Source organism: Lycorma delicatula, chromosome 2, assembly GCF_047948215.1.
Source record: "Lycorma delicatula isolate Av1 chromosome 2, ASM4794821v1, whole genome shotgun sequence".
Taxonomy (NCBI): domain Eukaryota; kingdom Metazoa; phylum Arthropoda; class Insecta; order Hemiptera; family Fulgoridae; genus Lycorma; species Lycorma delicatula.
In genome coordinates this window covers 208,692,247-208,698,589 of record NC_134456.1, presented here as the reverse complement: position 1 = coordinate 208,698,589, position 6,343 = coordinate 208,692,247, and positions in this window count along the sequence as shown.

Sequence of the window (6,343 nt, the reverse complement as noted above, 5' to 3'; positions counted from 1 at the left end):
AATTATCAGATTTAGTTAAATAATAATAATAGTAATAGTAGTAGTAGTAATAATAATAAATAATAATAACAAAAATAATAATAGTTATAATCTAAAAGCATAAGTAAATTATAAATAAAAACTATAATTATTTTTAACCAATAAATGTTTATATAAATTTGGATAAGATCCAATTGATAATTTCACTTACGATTGTGCACGTTTTTGAAATTAAATAGTATCAATTAAACTGCACAAACGTTTTCTGAAAACAAGATTTAAATATTCTAATTTTAACCTTGATTTAGTCATATCCCACTGGTTAATTTTAAAACGAACGAACATACACTATGTCTTTCAAATCTTTAAGCTTAAATGATAGGTTATAAGAATAAAGACAGCGATTTACCAAAGAGCTCACGTTACATTCTTATTTCTTCTATACTGTTTACTGCTTTAAGTAACTATCTTTTAACATTTATTAGCGCTACTTTGATCAACCTTGACAACTGAAGTTTTTTTTCTATTACTTTGGTATAAGTTAATTTAATTTTTAATTTAACTTAACTGCATAAATTTGGCTTTAATTTTATCGTATAATAAAGTAACTGCAACTTACTGCATAACTACAACTTAATTACATAAAATTAAAATTAATCTGTTTTAAAATAAATTAACTTTTTCTTATAATTAATTATAGTATTTCATATATCTAAGTGAGTTAAAAATTACTCTCGTTTTAATCATTTGAGTAACAGTATAAACACTTATAATAATAGACTTATATGACTACAATATTCCTGTTTTAAGTCTTCATTTAAAAAAAAAAAAATTAGTTGTGTAAGGTTTATATATATATATATATATATATATATATATACACACACACACACATTACATATTAATGCACATTAATTAGTATATATTTATTATAAACTTAATTTTTAAGGTTTGGAATCCGGAATTTCACATAAGAGAATGCATTAAAAAAACTTTTTTTTGTATCCCAAATTATACTTGCAATCGGTTTTGTAGATTAGAAATTATAAATAAATTTTAGACAACAATCAAGTTATAATGGAGCTTCTCCTCAAACACCTTAATTTTATTCTAGATATCAACAGTAAGTCAAAGATAGCAAAGCATTGTTAAAGTTCAGCCGGTAATGAAATAGATATCACAATAATTTCCAGTACGACGAACAAAACTACAACTTAAAAAGAATAATAGTAACGTAGGAACACATAATATTAGAAACATAAATGATCATAAACATAACACAAAAACTTAAAAACGTTGAGTACACTAAATAAGAAAGGCCTTGTCCTGAGTATCACTATTAGGTTCCAAGATCCAATACATGAACCCGCTTTAATCGACTTATCCTCACTGACTAAGAGGTTAACAGCTTGATAGTTTATGTGCTTGATAGTTTATTGTCCTTGCTGAACAACAAGGAGAATTTTAAAGCCATTGCAGGGCTTACTACACAAATCCTGCAGCAGAAGGACAGGGAGGACGAAATGGTGAGGAGTGAGGGCTATCCATCACCCCTCTACAGACACAATAACACACGCTGTAGAAGAAGGGCGACTCCCAAAACCCCTTACATGAAAGAAAAGACCCAGACCCACCACGGCGCTCTCTAGGGAGCGTACGTGGTAGAGGCTTGAGGCATAAAGACCGAGACTCGGCCTTTGAGGTGAGGCCCAGGAACAACATAGTCGCGCTTCGCCACCTTATTTCAAAAGTTAGAGGCAGGCAAAAATAAAAGATCCAAACCGGCGGGCTGACCTGTCGTACCGGACGTACTGCCGGCGGACGGGAAGGCCCGTTTGTCAAAAGGATAACCTCCTGAGCTGTGCTAAGCTTAATCCTGCGATATCCAGCTCGGGAGGTAGGAGAACATCCTCTTATACGCACGACAACCCAAGTACTCATAAATTTCGTTGTTTCCTACGAACTATGGCGCCTGTGTAATGCTCTTCACAAATTTATTCTGGAATCGCTGAATAATCTCAATATTGCTGGTACTCGCCCTACCCCAGGATCGGATTCCGTATGTCCAAACCGGTTTTAGAATCATTTTGTACAGAAGAAACGTTTTAGATAGGGATAGTTGCGATATCCTGCCTAATAACTGGTATAGCTCCTTGGATTTGATATCTAATTTTTTCATTATTCCTTAATTTTTAGGGTGAATACCATTTTAGGTAAGATTGTGACGATATTACCAGGAGACCAGAGAATCAAAAAAGGTAGATTAGCCTAACGATATTTGTCACGGCGCCTCGTGGAGCGCACGTAGCAAGTTTATTGCTCACTACATAACGTAAGTAAACGGGATCAAATCTCCTTCAGTCTGTGCTCAGTTCAACTGTGAAACGTTGGTTGCTCTACGGGAAATTTTATTTAGAAATTCTGAATCGTCGGGACCTATTAATCTACATAACCCATCTTTGTATTCTATGTGTACATACGTGAGAAATTTGATATATCAGGAATAAATTCTACTAATATTAATAAAGTAAAACGTGATACAGCTTCCCACTTTCTGTAAAGTGGGAAGCTGTATCAGAAATCACTTTACAGAAAGTGATTTCTGTAAAAATAAATAACTTATAAAACGTTTATCGAATTTTAGGGTTAACCCATTTTAAATAAGTAAAAAAAAAGGTGATCTCATAACTGCTCGTAATTATTTTAATTTTAATAAAATATGAAGTTAATATTAAATTTAACAAAAATCACAGAAGTTATCAATAAGAACATCCTATTTAGACAAAGAAAGTATGATAAATTATGAAATCTAAAATTTCTTAAATGGGTTTGACATTAATTTTTTCCAAGTTATCTTTCTCTTTTAATTAAATGAATTTAATCTTTTCCTCGATATCTTCTCCTATACGGATTCGCGCCTACATGTGGGATAATAAGGCTGGGCTCGGATTGCAGATAGGAGAGAAAGAGAGACCATTATTACGCTGTTTTATCAGTGAATTATACGAACACCGAATAAGTAGACTAGAACAGATATTGTCAGTGGAAAAAGGTTAAAAGAGATAATAAACTTAAAAATCCCAGACAGCAGATTAGGACTCTATGTCAAAAATGTGTAACTGCAAATAAACGAACCAATCTTTAACGCAGATTCCTTTGAGAAGCAGATTTTGGTGGAATAGATGAAACATAACCAGTAGACGTGGGTAGTATATGTATAATTTGATAAAAAGCTACATAGGAACGATCTGTAAAACGTAGTAACAGTTCCTACAATAGCTGAGAAGGAGTATTAACCGTCTGAAAAATGTAAAAACCATGAGAAAAATGGAAAAATACTGCTATATTTCAAAGAAATGGTTTTCTTCATTCTTTTTCCTCTTTAAATTATCGTGACGTTATATTTAGATAAATACTAGAACCATTCGGAAAGTTTAGGTTTCTAATAATGAAAATAAAAGATTTTTCAGAAATTCTTTATATATATATTTTTTTTTTTTAAGCAATTCGATACATTTAGACCAAAGAATTTCAATATATTAAAATTTCAGTGTAATAGGATTGTCTAAATCTGAAAAATACACTATTTTCTTAGATTTGACCTCCTCAGTTGAAGAGAGTTCTGAATGAGAATGATATGTATGAATATAAATGAAATGTAGTCTTATACAGTCTTAGGTCGACCATTTTTGAGATGTGTGGTTAATTGAAACCTAACCACCAAAGAACACCGGTATTCACGATCTAGTAATAAAAATAATTGCCTTTATTATGCCTAGTATGACATAAAGCAAATTACATTAAAAATACACAAATTGACCCCCATAAAGGAAGACACTCGCCTTCTGACGATCCCGGTTGCCACACGACCCCCTCCGTTCATAACCCTGATGGGATTTACCGGGGATCGCCTTGTAGAGCTCTAAACTTGATAACACAACACAGTCATCAGTTTAGCCTTTGTCAGGATGCCACCGATGCAAATGTCTCGGCAGACACCTCCTATTAGTGTATTTACACCTTAGTTAGTGTATTACTAACGCCTTCGTATAGCCTCTTCCAACCACGATCATCTACCATAACTTACAATCTTCAAATATCAAATTAACCGATTCGCGGAAGCGCGATCCCTTTGCCTTTTGCCGAAGGTTTCACTCAATAACTCTTCCTATATCTAACTTCAATTAGAAATGTACAAAAAATAAAAAGATAACTTTTCGATTTTTGGGGAGAGGGGAATTTTGGGGAAAGATTGTTTCTAAAAATGGTAAGAGAAGCATGCACGCATGTACTACGCTTAATATAAATTGGGGTTATGTTAGCAAACTTTTGAGAAAATTGGCCCTAAAATTTATCTATCCCACTTTCTGGAGATATTGACCACCAAAATATTTTTAACAAATTACCTTATATACACGAATTACAAAATCAGTTTATCCAATCAAAAATCATTAGATTCAAACACGCCAGCACACGTACATACGTACGTACGAATATCACTTCTTTGTTTTTTGTGGTCCCTGGATCATGAAATGTCGATAAATCCAAAAAACGTGTACCCTACTTTCTGACTGATTATCATAATTTGCTTCTCGCAGAAGGGCTTTAGATCTATGGTACCAAGAGAATTTAAATGATGTTAAAATCTGAAAAAAAATTTAGGTAAGGCCTAATATGCTCGAAATATCAATTCAATAAAAGGCAGAGATTGTAACTAAGTAAGAAAAAGACTGGATATATTAAAAAATAATTTTGAAAATAAGATGAAATAAATATAGTGAGGTCAAAATATTAGCATAGAACAGACTGGAAAAGAGAATGACCACAATCACAGAAGGAAAACTAAAATTGATATATCTTTTTTGAAACGAAAAATGTATACTACAAATATTTTACACAGGTTTAACGTTAATACAATTTTTTATTTTTTTTAGAGATTTTTTTTTATTACGAAAAACCCTCTATCAAATGGATTTGCTTACCCGTTGGAGTATCTTTAAGTGTAACTTTATATCGATACTAAATAAATATTTTTAGATATATAGTATAATAATGTGTGATGATTGTACTCAATCATGTAACGGGCTAAAAACCTGTTAAGATAAATAAATAAATATTCTCAGGACTACCTCTTCTTTGTCAACTATTTTAATTAATGTTTTTACATACGTTTTCATCATCGAAAAGCGTTTGAATGAAGAACGGTCTTTATATTTAAACAGAATAACCTACTGCTTTTATTTATAACTCATTTAGATAGTCTGTAATATTCTCCCTTTCAGTTTCATTATTAAGTCTCAGCTCTTTTAATCTTAACATATTTATTACTTCCTAAATCCTAAATTATCTGCTTTAAGCATTAAAATCTCTCTTTCCTTGATGTTTTTATTCTTTGCAGAACTCTAAATTTGGAAATGAACTAAACTATGAAATGTTTATTTTACGTTGTACAAACTTGTTATTTTTTAAATTATTAACTAGATAAAGAAATTATAAAAATTGAGTTTTTTATAATATTGAAATATAACGCCAATTTATTCTGCTGTTTATCAAAATGTATTTTTTTTACAAGGTTCTACTAAAGACTTTATTATTATCTAATGCTTTTTCATATGTACATGATTATGAATTATCATCGTCCGTCCTCTTTGGCTGTTGGCGTCCCTGCTTTTTATTCAAAAGGATCTGGGTGTGTATTCGGGTCAGTCTTATAATTTTTAAAACAAAATTCATTTGTCGCTGTAATTGGGCGTAATTCTGTTGCTGAATTGAGAATAAATTATGTCATTAAGTTTATTTTGCATAATGAAAAGTATTACATTTCTCCCCTTACAGTTTAATTGTTATATTTCATAAAGTCGTTCAGTAGTAATTAAAGAAAAAAATTCGCCACAATGGAAAACTATTTAATGGAATAAGCTGAAACTATCTGTTAATCAAGTTGACACTCCTGATATAGAAAATATCAGCTGAGAACAACTTCCATTATTATAACCACTTTTATTTATTTCAAAATATCAGTTTCGCTTCAAACTTGTGCTATAAAAACACATGTTGCGATGTGAATTTTAGTATCTGAAAGTCTACAACCGGCTGAATTTCACTCGTGAATGTTAAAACTGTTTGGTGAAAGAATATTAAACGTGCAAATTTTAAAAAAATGTATCGTACAGTTTAAATCGGGCAGATCAAGTGTCACCGATTTTCATCGTTGCGGAAGATCGATGGAAGTCTCGACAGATTCTTTTCAAAATTACATTAATTATCTTATTCGTAAGAACAGATACATAAAAATTTTGGAAATCGCTAAAATTTTTTTGTGAGTTTTGGCAATTCCCGTTCCATTATCCATGACAAATGAAGT